The sequence below is a fragment of the Amphiura filiformis genome, chromosome 5, assembly GCF_039555335.1.
Source record: "Amphiura filiformis chromosome 5, Afil_fr2py, whole genome shotgun sequence".
NCBI lineage: Eukaryota > Metazoa > Echinodermata > Ophiuroidea > Amphilepidida > Amphiuridae > Amphiura > Amphiura filiformis.
In genome coordinates this window covers 2,810,127-2,831,185 of record NC_092632.1, presented here as the reverse complement: position 1 = coordinate 2,831,185, position 21,059 = coordinate 2,810,127, and positions in this window count along the sequence as shown.

Sequence of the window (21,059 nt, the reverse complement as noted above, 5' to 3'; positions counted from 1 at the left end):
GACCCTCTTTTCTAGGTCAATTTTGGTATACGGGTGGGTCCTTTTTTTCAAAATTTTCTCAATTTTGTTAGAAAATAGCCCAATTTTGCCTCAATCTAGCCAAAATTTTGGGCAAAATTTGTAAAAACTAAGACAATTTGTGTTAAATTTTGACTTTTGGTATATTGATGCGTCCAAATTTCATGATGCGTCCAAAATTGGCATAAGTGATGGGTCCACTTTCAAATTCTCAGTGACATGCCCCTACCAAAACCAAACTTGAGTACCCCCCCCCCCCCGGGTCTAAATTACTACGTTGGCCATAGGGGGAAAGATGTTTTGCAGGGGGCATGCAGCTGTCCCCTTTCCCCTATGTGACTATGCCACAGTCCACAGGGTTAAGTGTTTAGATCTTTGAAACACAAATAGAACAAACCACAAAACCCGTTCAGAAATCACAAAAATTTATACCACAAAAATATGCGGCTACATAATATATAAAAAGCTGTGCCTTATCTTTTCTAACAGCTGTTGTTTGATCATGGAGCCCTCTTGCTGTAGATGATAGTTAGTTAGTAACCAAACAGATAGCGTTGCTACGGCAAACAACACTATCATCATCTTAGCAACATCTCACCAACCAAGACCATTATGGAAGCTTTACTTTATCACCATTTTCATTGCTTGTTATAATGAATAATTTCTCCATGATGCTGTACAATTGTTGTAGTGAAGCCTGGTGCTGTACTGTCTGTGTGTTATTTGTAGCATTCATTTGATACATAGATGATAGCATTATTCACATACAAATACGACAAGATAATTTGAAAGTGATATGAGCTATCTCATCAACAAAAACCAAATACTAGGCAGTTGTCAATTGAGTGGTGTGTTTCTTCTTTCTTTCTTTCTTTTTTTTCTTTCTTTCTTTCTTTCTTTCTTTCTTTCTTTCTTTCTTTCTTTCTTTCTTTCTTTCTTTCTTTCTTTCTTTCTTTCTTTCTTTCTTTCTTTTCTTTCTTTCTTCTTCCTTTCTTCTTTTCAAAATTTACTTCTATATTATGTTTCCTCTATTGTGCTTCAATAACTCATAAATTCACAAAACACTAAACACTAAAAACACTAACAAAATGATTTTATTCCACTTTTCAAAGGATGTTATTCCAATTACACCACTCCAACGGTTACTATTATTTTGTTCTTAATTTATTTATTGATGTTGTATTTTGCAGCTGCTGTCCAATTTAAAGGAAATCTAAATTATCAGTGAAACAAAAGGGTCTAGATAGATTGGATACATTTTATATGGGTCAGAACGAAGAGATGCAATTACATAAAGTAATTTACCTATCAAAGATCTAAGAATAATTGTTTTTAAAGTAATTTACCTTCCAAAGATAACAAAATGATAGGTTTTAAGTACTTTACCTTGTTTGACAGTTGACTATCTGCCATGATTTTGCTAATGACGATATAATGACCTCTATGGTTGTCTAGTTGAATAGTGATTTTATCCGTCAAGTGAATAAGAAAAATAGTCAATTGTTAAATACAAAAAGCATTCTCATTGTATTTCATTAACACTTGAATTATCATATAGCTACTTTTGCATGCGTGAAATTGCTTTCCTAAACACTTGGATAAACCCTCAACTATTAGCATATATAAATAGATTTACTGTTGTTTTACTTCTATTAAAAAGGTAATTCTAAGTTTATTGCATTTTTAGCATTAATAAACTTAAACAAATTCAGATTAGTGGAATAACCTGAAAAGTGTATTTACTGTTTAAGGCAAGAAGAGGGAAAAGTGCACTGTGTATTTGTGGCTTGAGTACTTTTTATAATCTAATAAAATCCAGAACATAAAAACTAAAGCATTGATCTGTAACCTGAATAATATCACAGAATAGATTCATCAGGTTTGTAGGTAAACAGACGGAATAAATTTCTTTTGCACAAAACCAGAATTTTATTCACGATTGACGGTTTTGTTTATAATGGTCAAAAGATATCTTCTGAATGATGCTGTTTTTACTTGCATCAAATGTTTTAAAAATCCCAAAATATGCAAAATCTGTGTTGGTCAGTCAGGCCTGTAGAACAGGTGTTTCCTTGTTGTTGCCTTATCATTTTTAGTTCTTATATTTCTCTTATTTGAACTTGTTTCCTGTCCAGGCTGTCCCATTTAAAGCCCACACGCCCTCTGTGGAACTAGACATCACTACCATCTCAATGTCCAGTACTATGATTTGGCTATCCCATTTAAAGCCCACACACCCCCTGTGGAACTAGACATCACAGCCATCTCAATGTCCAGTACTAGGAATTGGCTGTCCCATTTAAAGCCCACACACCCCCTGTGGAACTAGACATCACTGCCATTTCAATGTCTAGTTCTAGGAATTGGCTGTCCCATTTAAAGCTCACACACCTCCTGTTGAGTTAGACTTTGGTTGACAAAATCTTCCTCCAAGTAAGGGGTTGTGTTTATCAAGTGGAATGGCCCAATTGACTTTTACACTAAAGTACACCTGGCCTTATTCATTTCCTTCGGCTTGTTAATAACAACATATTCCTAGCTATTTATTTTCTCACACTCAAATTTAATTGATTTATTTTCAATTATTCCTATAGATAACACTTGGTCAATAGTCTTCTTGTTAGCTGCCCTTGATGTACTCTCATATTAATTAATAAATTTCATAACGAATATTGCATATTTATGCATCAGCTTTCTGTATAAGGCCAAAAATATGACACCTTTATTTCCTGTTGGGCAAGTGCAGGTCACTTTGAAAGTAAATTAACAGCTATTTATTTATTTGTTTGTTTGTTTGTTTGTTTGTTTGTTTGTTTGTTTGTTTGTTTGTTTGTTTGTTTATTTATTTATTTATTTATTTATTTATTTATTTATTTATTTATTTATTTATTTATTTATTTATTTATTTGATTTGTTTGTTTGTTTGTTTGAAAATAGCAATACATTTTTGTTGCTATCTACTGAAGATAGCAATATTTGTGTTTTTATCTGCAGCTGATGCAACATAAAATGTATTTTTGTTGCTATCTACTGAAGATATAAATATATTTTTGTTGCTATCTACTGAAGACAGAAATGCATTTTTGTTGCTATCTACTGAAGATAGAAACATTTTGTTGCTATCTACTGAAGATAGCAATATTTGTGTTTTTATCTGCAGCTGATGCAACATAAAATGTATTTTTGTTGCTATCTACTGAAGATATAAATATATTTTTGTTGCTATCTACTGAAGACAGAAATGCATTTTTGTTGCTATCTACTGAAGATAGAAACATTTGCTGCTATCTATTGAAGATTACAATACTTTTTGCTGTTCTCTATACCTGATCTACTGAAGATAGAAATATATTTTTTTGCTATCTACTGAAGATAGAAATGTATTTTTTGTTGCTAGCTACTGAAGACAGAAATGCATTTTTGTTGCTATCTACTGAAGATAGAAACATTTGCTGCTATCTATTGAAGATTACAATACTTTTTGCTGTTCTCTATACCTGATCTACTGAAGATAGAAATATATTTTTTTTGCTATCTACTGAAGATAGAAATATTTTTGTTGCTCTCTACTTACTGTCTCAGTTGCCAGTTTGTGCACTTGAAGGGTTGATCATGGTTGTGATGGTTTATTGTGGTATGTATAGGTGTGTGCTTCTTAGCTGCAATTCCCTGGTTATTGCTCAATGTTTGTGTGTGTTGAGCCATATTGGTCAGCAAATCCCTGTAAAGTGTACTGACGTTTGTGGGTTGATGTGTGTGTTTATAAATCATGCTCTTTTTCTCTCATTGCTATAATAAATCTCTCAAATTAAGCATTATCATGATCAAAAACCGTGACCTTTGTATTCACACTCCACTCACTCATTTTAGCGTATCACTCCAGTCGGCATTTCAAAGAGATACAGCTTTGATCACGATATCAATCACATGCTTTTAAATCTATCCTTTTGATATTTGCTCCCTTTCTCTTTCAGCAATTTAGTGACATTTATATTCCGCTCAATAAATATTTACGATGGTCATGACGGCAGAATAAATGAGTTCAGAAATTTTAAATATGCTACAATTGTTAGTGTTGTGTAGAAAGAGAAAATATTACATTGCAAGGCTTTAATTTTTTTTTTATCATACAGAATTGTTGCATGTATTTTATTACCAGTTACGTGCATTTCTGTTATGTAAAATCTCACAGACGGTACTAATCATTTTACTGCAATGAGTTCAAAGCAATACGTTCTGACAGTTTAGTTTTCTCTAATTTCAAACATTTTATATATTTGGACAAATGTACTAAATTGGTTTTTGTGGTTAGTGTAATTGTGTTTTCTTTTCTTTTCAAGGTCCATGACCCAATAGACCGCTCCATTCCTCATTTTTATTCATCCAAACTAAAATTAACTTAGATTTTGATATCAGAGGAAAGCTCGTATTTTTCTCATTACCCCAATGAAATTTAACACCCAGGATCTGTAGTGATTTTTGATTGGAAGTGTATGTACTATCCTATGGGGTATTATTATACACATTTCTGCTTTTTATATTTAGACCGCTGCAGTAATACAACTCAATTTTTTTTAAATGCAACTCAAAATATTTGAAATTTGTAGGTTTTAATGATAAGCCTCAATCTAGGATAGAAAACAGAACATGAAAAATCAGACCACTCCTCTTTAAAGCACTTTGAAGGGTAACCATAAAACACAATATTATTTTATTATAGCCTAGATAGCTTCATTTACTGCCAATATCAATTGTTCAAAAGACAATATATCCAGAAAGAAATCACAGATCTAGTTGAGCTTGTCACCTATCGTATAATTGATTGAAGATAGCAATATGAGTTTTGTTGCTATCTACTACTCATAGCAATATATTTTATTGATATCTACTGAAGATTGCAATATATTTTTATGTGATCTACTGAAGATAGCATTGTTACTGCTTATAGTAACATATTTGTTTTTGCTATCTACTAAAGATAGCAATACATTTTTTTGCTATTTACTGCTGGTAGCAACATTGTTTTTGCTATCTACTGAAGATAGCAATAAATTTTGAGGCATTGGAAGGAATTTGTAAAAATCTTACTTCTGAGCATTTCAGTTATCTCTTTTCTAGCATTTCTTAAGTTTTAATTTCTATTTTGGATAGCATTATTTCACCATCTTTATTCCTATAAATATCTACATATGACAGAAAGCATTGAACCAAAACAAGTAGGGAGTGGGGTATTTACTGACTTTTGACTCTTCACATATCTCCAGTGTCATCAAGCTGTCATATCAGAACAGTGTACCTTTAGCATATGTAATCATCACATAGCACCATTAGAAAAGATCATCATGTGTCTGATTGTCAAATGTCATCATTGATCTGCTCTGAAAACATAACCTTTACCTCACTATCTGTCCACACAGCCTGCCTACCAACCTAGCTGCCTTGACCATGACTCAGTGAATCGTTACTTCATTCATGCTCTGGCTTGACTAGGTTGTACATATGATGTACGCTGATTTTCAATTAATATTGGTGTCACAATATTTACCATGTGTAGATTTGCTTGCTAGCCCCTCTAGGGAGGATATCACTTCATACCATGGAAAGACGAAGACCATGATTGTCAACGTTTATATAACAGGTGATAGTTATTCCGAGTAGCCGGCTGGCCGCCCACGCATATGTGGATTTACTCTGACATTCGTGGCTGTGGCTTTGCCAAACGTGAAAGCGATTAGGTGTGTTTCTTCCTGGAAACCAAGTTTTATTTTATTTTTGTAGCCTTGTTGAGTCAAGGCATGTATGGTGAACTTTATTTGACCTTTACAATGTAGGCCTAATACATGACATTGAGATTAATCAATATTGATGATGCCATAACTGGGTGGAAATCAATTAAAGCGATAAAATAGTGGCCTGACTGTGTATAATGAAAGCATACATAAGCCTAACAATGATGAATAAAAGACTTGCTTCAGGATGCTATGACTGAATGGTTCGTTTATAAAATTTGAATTCTTTTGATTTTCATCACTTCATGTGATGAAACATGCCCCATGCAATGCTTGATGTGTATCAGATTGTGTTGTAAGAATAGGTTTGTGTAGGGATTCTATATAATGCATGGGTAGATTTAATGCGATTGATTTAGGTATCATGTTAGTGAAAATTTTTGTTAATAGAGTTGTGATTTTAAAATAAAAGGAAAATGCAGATGCCAAATCTCATGCTAATTTTGGTAGATAAATACATTGAATCATGCGCATATATTGAGGGGGTCTTTGGGGGCACAAGCCCCTGGGGTAAAATCATGGGACGACAAAAAGGAAAGGACAGCATAAGGAGAAGGGGCGGCAAGAACTATTAAAGAAAAAAAATTGTACTAGCCGTTTTGATGTTAGAAGTAAAAGTGGGTTTCACAATGACCCATAGAACGGTATGTGTGGTATACCACAATTGGGGATGAGGCTATTACTTTTGGTTCATAATATCTAGGCCTAAATGGAATATATTTTAGGCCTTGGATTTCACCGGAATTATGATAGGAAAAAATGGGGGGGGGGGATGAGGCTGTCAATCAGGTCACCCATCTTTAATTTGTACACCAAATTTGTGGAGAGAGTGATTAGTAATTACCAAGTGATTTTAGGACTGTATGTCCAGGGTGGTTTTATGGGCTTTAGCCTACAATTCCCTTGGTTGAGTGCAAAATAAGTCTTAACTGTTGAGCTATTCCAGTTGAGATCCATAAACCTCTTATGACATTACCTTAATATTTCATACACAAGAGTGTGAATTTAAAATGAGGTTACCTGAATGGATGACTCCATTGGAAATTTACATCCCCTATGTGGAGATAAAGGCCATGTCTTCCATAGGAGGTGTTTCGGAAATTTTTGCCCCCAACTTTTGGGTGTGTTCACAGCCTTGGGAATTGATGTTTGCAGTGAATTACTTGAGGTAGTGAATCCTGTGTAACTTTGTGAAGTAAACATCCTGGAGAAAGGCTTCAATATCACAAGCTTTTGATATAGAAACCTTAAATGTGTCATTTCAATTGGACAACACCCAGGGCTGTTATCTTCTTTTATATGCTGACACCTGCCTGTGTGCCATTTTGAAACCCTAAATCTGTATAAGTTTCTGAAGTAAACAATGTCTATAAGAAAGGTTTTACCATCTCAAGCTTGAGATTTTGAAACCTAGAATATGTGACAACGCCCCTTAGTTGATTGTTTTTAGCCAGATTCCTGTTTGCCATTGTGAAACCATAAATGTATAACTTTCATACAGGAGAAAGGTTTCACAATTTTAAGTTCTAAGTCCTAGATATTATGTGTTACTTTGTCAATGAGGTCCACTTATGTATGACAGGTTCAACATCCTGCTTCAGGCCCCACCTGATAACCATGCTTGATTATCAAATCACTTGTATAAGTCTAATAAAGTACTACAATGATTAGATATTAGAGAGATTGCGAAATTTACGTGAAACGTGACACGGGAACGCGAACAGCAAGCTACATTAGTCGAAAATCGGTTATTATGCCCTCTAGAGGGTGAAATCTATTGTGAATTGGTCAATCGTCGAATTACCGTAAGGCGATTATGTTGCGGTTGGTAGCAAAAAATGACGTTCCAAAATGACAAAAAAACGCATTATAAAATGCAGAAAAATGTTATGTTTATCATGTTATGAAACGAATCAAAGTATCCTAATAGAACAAGTAGAGTCCGACATGTAATAAAATCCATTTGGGGGGTTAAAATTTGATCTCGTATAGACAAGAAGAAGTGAAAACATTTCGATTTTTTTTCGACGCTGAATTGAACGGGCAGATTGCCTATTCATTTGTGTGTGGAAAATGCCGTCAAAAATCAGCTTATGAAGAGGCGTTTTAGGCAAGATTGTGTCGTGTTACGGCATAAATGCGGTATAATTGTCTGTTTGGGACGGGAACAGAAGTTCGTGGTAACGCTATTTTTTCGCCTTGCTTTTTCGCAGTGCATTAAACAGCTGTCAAAGTGTTTTGCTTATGGATACTATTCAGCAAACTCCAAATGTTTTTAAAACATGATATATGCATGTGTTTTTGGTTTTAGTTAACACGTTTTGATAACATATCGATGTAGGCCTATGTTTATATAAAAATCATGAAAACTCGTGTTATACTGAAAAAATAATACAACAACATTTTAAGCCAAAATTCGAAATGCTATAGTAAAATATCATTTGGCAAACATATTTAAGTGTCTATTGTGTTAGAACGTTTATCAGCAAGTTTAGAACAAAGGTTTTTTTGAATGTTATTAAACTTTTAATGCCCTTGACCCTCACATAACCTTTAACCCGACATTTAACGCTTTTCTGTAATATATTTGTGTTTGCTGGGTAGTAATCAACTAGGCATATTAGATTATCTATTTTCATTTTGCTTTAGAAAGTAAACAGGGTATTATTTATATGATAATGGAGTTTGTTTCTTGTTATTCAATAATATACACCAAGACAGGCATCCAACACCAAACTCTGTTTAGATTATTTAGACAAATAGCATACACGTGTGAACATAGGCCTATACTCATTTTCCAATAGCCCGCAAAACTCAAATATCGCTAATCTGGACTGAATGCTTAGAGCATTATCGCTGGCGAAATTCGTAATTAATCGGATTAATTACCATAGCAATAGGTGAAAACAATTTTGAACATATCGCTGCACTACAAGCAGGTTACACTCATCACCTGTGTATGTCTGCAATCACAGATTGAATACAATACTGGTCTTTTCAAAGATACTAATCTTACAGGTGCAAGTGATCAGCATGATATGGTTCAATGCAGAGGTACCGCGTGAAGGTATCAGTGCAGCGCGGTATATTCAAAAATTGTTTTCACCTATTGGTATGGTAGTTAATCCGATTATTACGTAACTTCGCCAGCGTATAGATACAGCCAGTCGTATTTGCATATCAATACCGAGGAAAGTAGTTCGATGAAAGAAGATAATCTTCTCTGGTTCGATGCACCCAAGGTGAATCAATGGGTGCTTCCTATTACCTTTAGATTATTCGTCTCAGCGTAGCGCCATCATGATTGCAATTGCGTTTACACGTAGTCTTGGTTCAGACTCTATGCGGCTATCACGAACATACTAGGAACGACGAGCGTTAGGACCGACACAAACTGGCTGTGTAGGAGGCTAGTTTGGATGTGAACGGGACTATGACGTTCTACCACAAAATGCAGAAATCCGTAACCTGTATGGCGTTTGCAGTGAACGCCTCTCTGCAATCTCTCTATTGAGTCTGGATGACTGTCATTACAACTTATGTAATGACAAAATAGTGGATTATTGATAGAATTGAGGGGATTATGTTAAGGAGAATACATTTTAAGAACTGTTGATTCTTGAATAATAATCCACGAGGCGGTAGCCGAGTGGATTATTTTCAAGAATCAACAGTTTTGAGTGTATTCTCTGACTTAAACCATTGCTTTATACTAACAACTTAATATTTTCTAAAACTGTGGATTCGTAAGTTACTAGTAATAATAAATGGAAAAAGCAAACATTACATTGTTCCATTGTAATTTCTTTATCTGTTGATTCGTATTATTGATATATTACATTTACAAAGTATCTCACACCTGTAATTTCTATATCTGTAGATTCGTACATAATTAGACAATCAATAGTTGTTTATACCATGCACTTCTGATGTATAGTACTGAAGTAGATGCGTTTATAGGTCTCTATTTTGCATAACAAGGACAATTGCCATAATAGTCATGGGTTCATATCAAATGGCCAATAACAAAATCATTGCAGTGTTACACCTGAAGATAGCTAGACCTGTGCTGTGTTCTGTATATTACTACACACGATTTTATTGAATATGAAGGATGTCCTATCTTCATGATGATTTGCAGTTATTTGCCATATGGAAATTATCGAAAATACTCAGAAGAAAGGATACAAAGCAATGAAACTCTTCTTCCGTAAATCGAGTGTTCGGTTTAGGAACAACCATGCAATTATGGAAATTATTTGTTATCTTCGTTGAAATGCATCCCGTATTCATAGTAATTTGGATAATTACCATTTTTCGATGGAATCATTCAAAGGATATATTGTTGATTCATGGGATTTGTTTTGAAGATGTCTTTCGAAAAGGGAAAATGACCTAAAACATGATTCTACATTTAGCCGAACAAAGGTAGGCATATGTCCATTTTAAATGTGTAAACAGAGGAAAAATTCGTTTTATTTGGTTGGTCCTATTAATAATACCTACTGTCCCTGAATTTAAGCAGCAAAAAACAAACAAAAAAGAAACCACAACAAAACTTTCCGACACGGAAAAAAGCCTCGACCTCAACTTCCAGCCCCCTGGAATTCAAATGCAGTGTCCCTATAACCATGCCAACATTATAATATTTAATTATCGGATAGGCCTACTGATCGATATAAGTAAATATTCAAGCATGCCAAAATACCACCAGATGAAACAAAATGCAGTTTGTACACGAAAGACAAATAAAAATTAAACAGAAAATAGATCTACGGTGGCTTTTATCATTACTAAACATGTGCAAAACAAACAAATAAATAAACAAATAAATAGGCCTAAATGCATTGATACAGAATGTGTATTATGTAGCAAAGTTTCCTAAATAAAAAACATGTAAGCGACTGAAATGAAAAGGAAGAAAAAGAAAAAAGAACATAAAAGAAAATAAAAACCGACAAAAGATCAATTTTAATTAAAATAAGTAGAAAAAACAGAACATATAGGCAGCGACTGCCTTTTCAGGAGAGCAATTACTCTACTGCTCTCCTTAAATCTGATATTGGAGAGTGTTTTAGCTCTCCTTAGTGAACCATTCTGTCCCTACATTCTATTATAAATGCTCCGAACAGCTCTCATTGATGGCCCAGAAAAGCTATTTATGCTCTCCTGAAAATTTCAAATGCCAGTCCCTGCATAGGCCTATGCAAATATTGGTGGAATAATAGATTTATGACATAAATGAAAGTGTAATGGCCAAGTTACACTAAAAATGCCAAATTTGCGTTGTTATTTTACAATACAATTTTGTCATGTTTGTAGACCTAATACTAAAGCTCGGTAGGCTATATAATTTTGGAAAACGTAAGATCAGCGCATGTACAAATAAAATACCACGGTATTCATTGTATTTTTAGTGTAAAATGGTTTCATAATTTTTGAATGTCGTTCATTTTATTTTATTTGTTCATGATAATGTTCCTTTTCCTATCACTTAATTTAGAAACAGCCGTCATTCTATTTAATAAACTGTAGATTACATGTTTAGTACGAATCCACACTTCTCTGTACGAATCCACACTTAACTGTAGATTCGCAGCAGAAAAGTGTTGATTCGTGAAAATAATCTACAGTTTATTGAATAGACTGACGTCACAGCAATGGTTTAATGACTGTTCATACATTCCCCAACATTTGGTGATTATCAAATGTGACTCCTCGTCACAACTGAGCCCGGAAGTCGCCAATCATCATTTTTGAGATATTCAACCAAAATATTCTGCTTTAAATTAGCTTTAAAATGATGTATATCATGTCTATAGTACTTGACATTTAAGTAGTGAAAATCAATAAAACAGTCAATAAATCCTTTGTTTCCTATTGTTTATTGTTAAGTTCGATGGAGCATATCTCAATAGTGGCACTGGCGCCATCCGGGCTCAGTTGTGGCGAGGAGTCACAAATAATAACAAAATATTACATTCTCAAAAAATTGATGATATTCCTTCACTTTTGCTGTAGCCTGCTGTAGCCTACTGATCAGGTGTCTTTGTTTTGTGTTCAATACTGGTAGAATTGGGACTCTACTGTTATGTTTGTGTGTTGCTCATTGGGGGAGAAATTGTGTAGGCCTACATCCGGATTATTACACCATAAAAAGTTAAAAGCACAAATATTAGCAACACTCATGCTGAAATATGCATTTTTTGTTGATCTTTATGCATGCCATACAATCCAATAGCTTTTTCATAGCACTACACACAAACTTATACAGAGACTCTCTTTGCCTAAATAATTTATTGTATCACATTTATTCTTATTTGCTTACAAGTGATCATCTTCATGCAAGTGATAAGCTTCATATTATCAGGGTGGAGTGGGTGGCAATAATTGTAATGTTATTTAATGCTATCTCCAGTAGATAGCACTCATGAATGACAGTTGTTCATACATACAGGTTGTATCAAAAGAAGTAGTACCCACTTTTGGTATTTATTGAAAAACATGTTTTTCCAATGCATCATTGGATCTGCTTGAAATGACCTCAATTCATAGTGACTTTTACAATATTAATCTACAAATGAGGTAACGTTTTTGTTATATCATGATGTTGCATTCTGTCTAGAATTGCTGGAAAGTGATAGATACCTGTCTTTTTGATATAGCCATAGACTCATTTTACGTTACCAATTAATTTCATTATTGAGTATTAGTAGGCTGCATTATATAACATTGCATAAGCCCCATATGTCAGCTTATTTATCTGCAGAAACTAAATTTGGTAACTTCTACAATTCTATATAAGCTTATTGCTTCACCAGAGTTATCATAGTTAATATGAGGATCATGTTACACTAAAACTACATTGTAGTTTCCTCTCATGTAAAGACGCATTAAAGCCATATTATAACATTTGCTGAGAAGGATGACCTCAATATTTTTCAACAAAAAAAATTTCACACAATTATAATGTACTTTATTAAACTAACATATACCCTGCAAATATCAAGACTTAAGGTGCTGCAGTTTTGTCAAAATCTGAGATTTTGAATAAAACGCAGGAACCGTCGGTTAATTATTACAATGGAAATATTAGTCAAACGCCATGCGATGTTCATAACGCAGTACGTACATGGCGTGCGGGACACACATCAAAGGATAGTACCGTAGCATAACAATGGAGTGATACGCATTGGCGGCATCAGCGCTGGTAGTAAATTCCAATTTTCTTTGCTTTACCTCAGTTGTTCAGCTCGAAATTAAAAAGAAACATATCTGACAGTAAAGCTAAACATTTTATAGAAAAGAAATACTATTTTTAGAAAATCTATTTTTATGTAATTGTTACAATATGGTTATAATGAATCATCTGTTGTTTACATCTGAAAAGACTCATTAGCTAATTAAGACAGGCCTTGAGTGGGGTCCAATTAAAGCCTGGTTATGTAACCACCTCATTACATATTCACTTTAAATTGGGCCTGCAAATAAATGGTCAATATTGCATTGTAGTTCTGTGCATTTATAATAGCACTTTATTAGTTTTATTTCAGAGATGTAGTGCATTAAATTGATGTTTAATTAGTTTATTATTGTAATGCTATACTTTTGACAGTAAAACAAGCAGATATAATTGGTTGAATTTACAGTCTGCCGCCTGGACAACCAATTCTTTAGAAATGCTTAGTCGCGCTAAAAGTCGATCGATACATGTAAAAATCAGCACAATTCAGAGATACACCTTTTTGCTATGAAATTAATTTTCTCGGTCAAATATAAAGCAATATTTTTTTTTCTTCAGTAATGTCAGTTAAAAACTTGGTGCTTGGATATACATTTTTTTTAAATCCTGGTGTTAAAATTAAGCATCAAATTGTGTCTCATTAGTGTGATATTTTTGATTTTTATAGGCCTTGAATTCGCCTGTGAGCTTTTTACGGAATTCATGTTTTAGTGTCTCAAACTAACATAGTTTGCTAAAGAAAGATATTTCCCACCTCTGTAAAGCACAACGTGTGGGTCTATATGTTATAGTTTTGTCAGAATTTCCGTTTTTGTTTTACCCTTTTTCCATTCAGTCTCCGAAAATGTCAAACTAAGTAAAAGTAGGCAATGGTGAGTACTTTTATCTCGAGAGCAACCAGCTGAAATAGTCGATATTTCCTTTGTTGTTATCCAGGTCAATTTTTCATTGAAAGCCAATTGCCCGACCAGCGATTAAATCCCCAATTGGGTGTTCTGGTTAAACATGATCAGTAGGAGCGCTATAGGTCTGGGAATTTCTTTGCTATATTGAAGTTCTGGCAACACTATAGCCATGCCGGTATTCCTATTAAACCCAGGGATATCGATCCACAATGCTTGTACTAGCCTTTAGATTTCACGTGTTGATTTAGAAATTTTTTAGCCGACAGTGAAAGATGGTGAAATCAAAACGGAAATTCTGACAAATCTATGATATATAGCTCACGGTGATGTGCTTTAGAAAGTTGGGGAAAATCCTTCATTAGCGAACTATATTACTTTGAAAAGCTAAAAGGTTAATACAAAAAAAAGCTCGCAGGCCGAGCTGAAGCCTATAAAAATCGAATATCTTACACTAAATGACTGAATTTCAGGCCTAAGTTTAACACCAAAAAAAAAAAAAAAAAATCAGTATCAAGCATTATAGTTTTTCCAGCCATTTACTGAAAAAATGAAAATTATTGCTTTTCATTTGGCTGAGAAAAAAAATTTTACACTGAAAAGGTGTAACTCAAAATTTTGCTCATTTCAACACCAATTTCGATCATTTGTATTGCCTCATTAAATGACTGAGTGAGCCTTGCAGAACAAAAGAATCCGTTGTGCAGGTAGCTGACTGTTTAGAAATGAAGAAGTATTGATCAAACATTTGTCAAGGGACCATTTTTGATTGATGCATCCAGGGTAGCAATGTACAATACAACTTTATTTGAATACTTGTAAGATAATGAGAGAGTGTTGTGTGCTTTATAGTATATTTGACTTCTAGTGCTATACATGAAAACAGTTGTAGCATCTCAAACATGACAATCTCTAGGACACAGTTCCTTAACCCCAATGTGCTTCTACACTCAAAGAATGACCTTTACACACACTAGCATCTCAAACATGACAATCTCTAAGACACAGTTCCTTAACCCCAATGTGCTTCTACACTCAATGAATGACCTTTGCACACACTAGGATCTCAAACATGACAATCTCTAGGACACAGTTCCTTAACCCCAATATGCTTCTACACTCAAAGAATGACCTTTACACACACTAGGATCTCAAACATGACAATCTATGGGACACAGTTCCTTAACCCCAATGTGCTTCTACACTCAATGAATGACCTTTACACACACTAGCATCTCAAACATGACAATCTCTAAGACACAGTTCCATAACCCCAATATGCTTCTACACTCAAAGAATGACCTTTACACACACTAGGATCTCAAACATGACAATCTCTGGGACACAGTTCCTTAACCCCAATATGCTTCTACACTCAAAGAATGACCTTTACACACACTAGGATCTCAAACATGACAATCTATGGGACACAGTTCCTTAACCCCAATGTGCTTCTACACTCAAAGAATGACCTTTACACACACTAGGATCTCAAACATGACAATCTATGGGACACAGTTCCTTAACCCCAATGTGCTTCTACACTCAAAGAATGACCTTTACACACACTAGGATCTCAAACATGACAATCTATGGGACACAGTTCCTTAACCCCAATGTGCTTCTACACTCAAAGAATGACCTTTACACACACTAGGATCTCAAACATGACAATCTATGGGACACAGTTCCTTAACCCCAATATGCTTATACACTCAAAGAATTTGCATACTTTGTTGTACATTTTACCCCGTACTTTTACCCTCAAATTTTTAAGGACTGATTTTTTTCCTCCCCCTTTTTAGGACCCAATTTTTATTTTGATCCCCCTATATTTTCCAAAACGATTATATTAGTGCTTTATTTTTTCTGGAATTGTGAGTATACCCTTTATCAGTATTCTTTTGCACTTTCATAAACAAACTCATTTAAGTTTTCTGCATCATTATAGATAAAAAAAACAACAAGATATTAAGCCAGTTATAATTACAATAACTAACATGATAACATGAACATGTAATTACAGGATAATTAATTCCGGGAATTAATGTACAAAGTGCATGTGACTTCTATTTGCAATTGATTTCTGATATGAAATTACATTTATTTGCCGCATTTATTGACTTGTTTAGAACATCTTAATCTAGTTTGAAAGTGACGTAGGTGCGTATTTTGCTGGTTGCAGTATCAAATCATAAATCATGTGCATAATGTTAACTGCAAGGAGTGTGCACGCTCATACAAGAATGGTTTGATGTAACTATCAAACTTGAAGTGAACCAAAGAATGGTGTGGGGTGGTAGCATGGTTATATCAACACATCACAAAAAGGAACTATCCCATTTTAGAAGACAATAACTCAAAAATATGTGTATCATATTTCCAAACTGAAATAGAAAAATAAAGCCCAATTATCTGCACATTTTGTACCTCACTTTAGTTACCTTAATACCTCTTTGTTGCCATGGCAACTATATGAATGAAAAGATGCCAATTCTAAAGTTGCACTTATACCCATTGAAAATTGTGTGGGTTTTGCTACTACTATAGAGTACTGGTCATCCTTAACAAGTAGGTGCAGAATATATGATGCACAGATTTTGAGCTATTGTCTTACAAAAAAGGGGTTGTTACTTTTTATGATGTGTTTATTTTGCTTTTGAAAGTGTTGCCCCCAATTCTAGAAAATTGTGCAACTTGTTGTTGAAATCTGTGTTTTCTAAGACATCAATTCATTGTTTATGTTCTTTGCTCAAAATAAATATCAGAGACAGTCTACACTATTTTAGTCCATGTATGACAATCCAATAATAGTGGATAGACTTTTTAGTATTTTAGCAGTGGACAAAATCTTGAAAATTAAATTCTTTGTTATTTGTACATGTAACTCAGATATTTGGGAAGAATACAACAAAAAGGAAGTAAAAATAGTAATAAAATTACAACAAAAAGGAAGTAAAAATAGTAATAAAATTAACAAATAGTAGGCCTAATGTCCAATAAATAGGCCTACCAGGAAATCAATTGAACAGCTTGTGTCATGATTAGGCTAAGTATTAAGTGTCGTAAAATTAGAGTGTTTGAATAAAAAGATTACATCATGTGATGATATGAACTCACGCAATATTTCAATTACTGTCTATTGTCATATATCTATTGCCAATTCTCTTACTGAAGGTCACCAAAATAGTGTTCATTATTAAATTCACAATTTTTTGGTGCCTTTTGTTGTTCTTGAAAGTACATATATAAATATCATTTATTGTAAATGTACTGCCAGTGAAAGGAAATTAATTTAATAAACCCAACATGGAAATTGTTTGACATGTATCAAAGCGTAAACATTACATTGCACAAAAATTACAAAATTCAAAGTAATAAAAAGATGTTTCCGTGTCAATATTTAACTATCAGAGAAGATGTGCGTGCTTTACGTTGATAACACATATGGAAATATTACTTAGTAATGTAATAAAAGGCGAACTTGGAAGAGCACTGTAATTAATTAGTTTAAGTGTAGCCATTACTAGGGGTGAATTGAAGGCCAGATATGATAGAGCTAATGTCATAGGGTTGCCGGTCTCTTACAAACGTGATTCAGCATATCCAGTTACGTGCAATTAAAGACTTTCCATCATTGTTGCCAAACCTGCAGTTGGAGCCCAATTGGGTGTCATTTAATGCTTTTTAACACAATGTTTGCCCATTTTCTGTCTCATAAGAACAAATTTTTAAGACAAAAATGGAAGATTTTTTGACATTGGCCAACACATTTTTTGTAGTTTAATGTCTAATAGTAAATCAGTGGTTAAGATGTAAATTGGGCTACATTTTGGTTGATCTGACTAGTGATTTGGTTGAAAGTCTTAGCAACTTTAGCCTCCATTCATACATCTGCTGTGATAGAGTACATGGGTGTTATCTATGATGTAACAAAAAGGCTCTATAAGATTTTAATTGAATTATATCTGCACAGGTTTAAGTTCTGTCCAATATGGTAAGCCAGTTTCTATAATTTCATAAAAAAGGTGTAAGATTTGACGACCGAAGAGTTCATTGCTAGATACAAAATGATCCATAGCTATAGTGAATTATATAGCAGCATAATCAGCCATTCTTAATATTATCAGTACCTTTTGCACCATAAAGGCTTTAAAACTTCGCATGAATTCATTCATGAAAGAATGAAAGAACTTTGAAAGCCCTTTTGATATATCTTCAAGCTATCTTCAGTAGATAGTAATTTTAATGGACTGCATGACTTGCTCTGTATTGTTAATGCCTTTGACAGTACTATAGCCTATTCTAATATTTTGATAGGAGTTTGGGATATTTATATGTTGCTTTCTTGACCAAAGAATTCATAATAGGAGATGAGTACCCCTAGATTCTTTTGTGTGATAAGTTGGACCAATTACAAGCCACTATATTGTGTACACTCTTGCTCTAAACAAGAAAATTATGGAAGAACACTATTCTCTGATGGAGGTACACTGTCTGGCCTCATTGTGACAGTCCAATAAAAAAGGGTTCCCATACTTTTGGACTCTGCTAGTCTAAAAATAAAATATCCTCTTAATTTTGGACATAAACAGAAGTCACATATACTTGCCATTTGAATTGTTTGTAGTATAATTTATTGTATAATATACAATACTATGTATTGAGCTGTTTCAATTCACATGTATATCTACATTTAAAAATGAAATCAAAATGCAAACCTTGTGTGCACCCCTCTGAACACACCCATTCTCTTATACCATAATGAAGCTATCAACTGACCCATAATAAAGGAAACAATATGTGACAATGAATGAAGTCACATCAATTCAGTGATTCAATTATTAGCTATTATTATTATTTAATATCACAAGTTCACCGGGATATTCTATTATGCAGCATGGCACCAGAGTATTCCACAACAGCTGTGATGGTATGTATCTTAAAACCAATCATTTTTGTGTGACAAAAATTTCACACTTTTATTATTTTCTTATTTTTAAAATGTTGCTTATTTGAAATCCATATATTGCATTGAAATTAAGTATTTACATGCACATAAAATTAATATTGTTTGCTGATTTGTCACTTTGAAGCAAGTATAAGAGTGTCAAGTTGGTGAATATTGACAAAACATAAATAGTTCTACTTCTGCACTTTGCACTTTGTGGATGGTGGCAGGCTGACTTAGGCCTGATGGAGGATGTGGCTAGTTGCTACATGATGTAGGATGCGGCCAATTGCAGCATGGTTGTGGCAAACAAGAATGGTGTTTTTCCAAGTACTGTAAATGTTCAAGCTACATTAATATTCATGCTTTTTACACTATTAGGAAGCGTGCACAAAATGAAATAAGGTTATAGCTTTTTATTTAGTGTGTATAGATATTTATAGAGAGCCTGAAATTAACAAAATTAAAGTAAAACAAAAAACGTTGAAATTTTGATAGGCCTAGCATGAAAAATTCAAAGTGCAAACAGTAGAACTTTTACAGTAATAAGTGGGGCTTGGAAAAGGGTTTGCATTATCAACTTGAAGGGTGTGGTGAGCAAACAGTTTTAAGTTATTATTCATTCTGCCCTTAACATTGTTTGCATATTAAACAAAATAATCATTATTTTATAATACCTTTCTCGTGCCAATTTGCATGTAGTAAATATAATCCGGGGGCCACTCTAATGGTGAAGGGGGGTATCAGGCGCGTCCGTAAATTCACGTAAAAAGGGTATTTTTACAGCCAAGGGCACGTTACGTGCGTAACATGAATATGGTATCAAATTCATGTAAAATTGGTGTACATGTTTTTGGAGCTCTTACGTACTTAGGGTAGTTTTGCCAACGATTGAGACATAGTGGTTGGCAAAAATACGTAAATCGTGTGACTTTATGGACAAAATTTCACATAAATGAACATTATTTTCCACAAGAAACAAGCAGTAGTGAATGAAATGTTAATTTTTATAGTGCTTTTCATGAATACTTATTTACGTATCAACTTAACTGAGAACAGTAGGCCTATCGGATTGCCGTAAGAATGAAACTGCCAAATTCGGCATACTGATGACCATTCCTATGTGACTTCGTCGACAATGTTGCCGGGAATAGGGGTAATTTGACATAATATTTCAATTCTTGACTAGTGCCTGACCGATCTGGCAAGCTAAAATAATATTTGTCGCGACCTGTTGGACTTGATTGTCACCCCAAAATCACGTTTTTGGCACAAGTTATTTCCAAAATTGACCAAGGCAGCAGCTTCTTATTAGGGTTTTAAAAAAAGCACATGTTTCTGTGTATACTTGTTTAGGGGTAATAATTGCATCAATTACTTGTTTAGGGTAGGGAAAAGACAACTACTTGTTTAGGGTAGCAAATCGCTCTACTTATACTTGTTTAGGGGTGCAAATTTTAGTCTCAGCAATACGTGTTTAGGGTGCTTTTTGTGAGTCCATGGACTCGCCTGATACCCCCTTCACCATTACAGTGCCCCGGGATATAATCTTCCTCAGAAATTTATAGATAGGCCTAGTGTGAAAACATCCTCTTTAGGTCTTGATGATGTGGTATTGGTATATAGTTATCAATTTATACTAGTATGTAGGGGACCTACTTTTAATTTCAGAAGAACATGAAGCAAGCATCAGCAGCACCTTAAAGGATTTGAATGTAATGTGTGCATGACAGTGACACCATCAAATTGTTGAAGCTTGTGAGCAACAGACTAGAAAGGAATATTTTTTTTTCCAAAAGGGGCCTTTTTCAGACTTGTGTGTGTGTTTGTAAAACTGCACTTCACCTCTTCAAATTATGAGCCCCCTAATGATCACAAGGCTATTTAAAAACACTTCAGTATAACTTTTGTATGCCAGCTTGTAGTTTCAATTGCTGTAAGGCTTGAGAGTCAGAAATTAAGAATTTTGCCCCAGTGTTGGCCCAAATTAGATGTGTCATCTTGTGGTCAAGCCTACTATTATATCCTCAACAAATGCTTGACAGAATGCAGGCCTATAGGGATGTCTCTCCATAATGTGTAGTTGGAGTTGGAAATGAAAACCAGGAACAGAAAAGAAAAGATAAAAGGAGAATGATTAAAGGAAAACAAGAAAG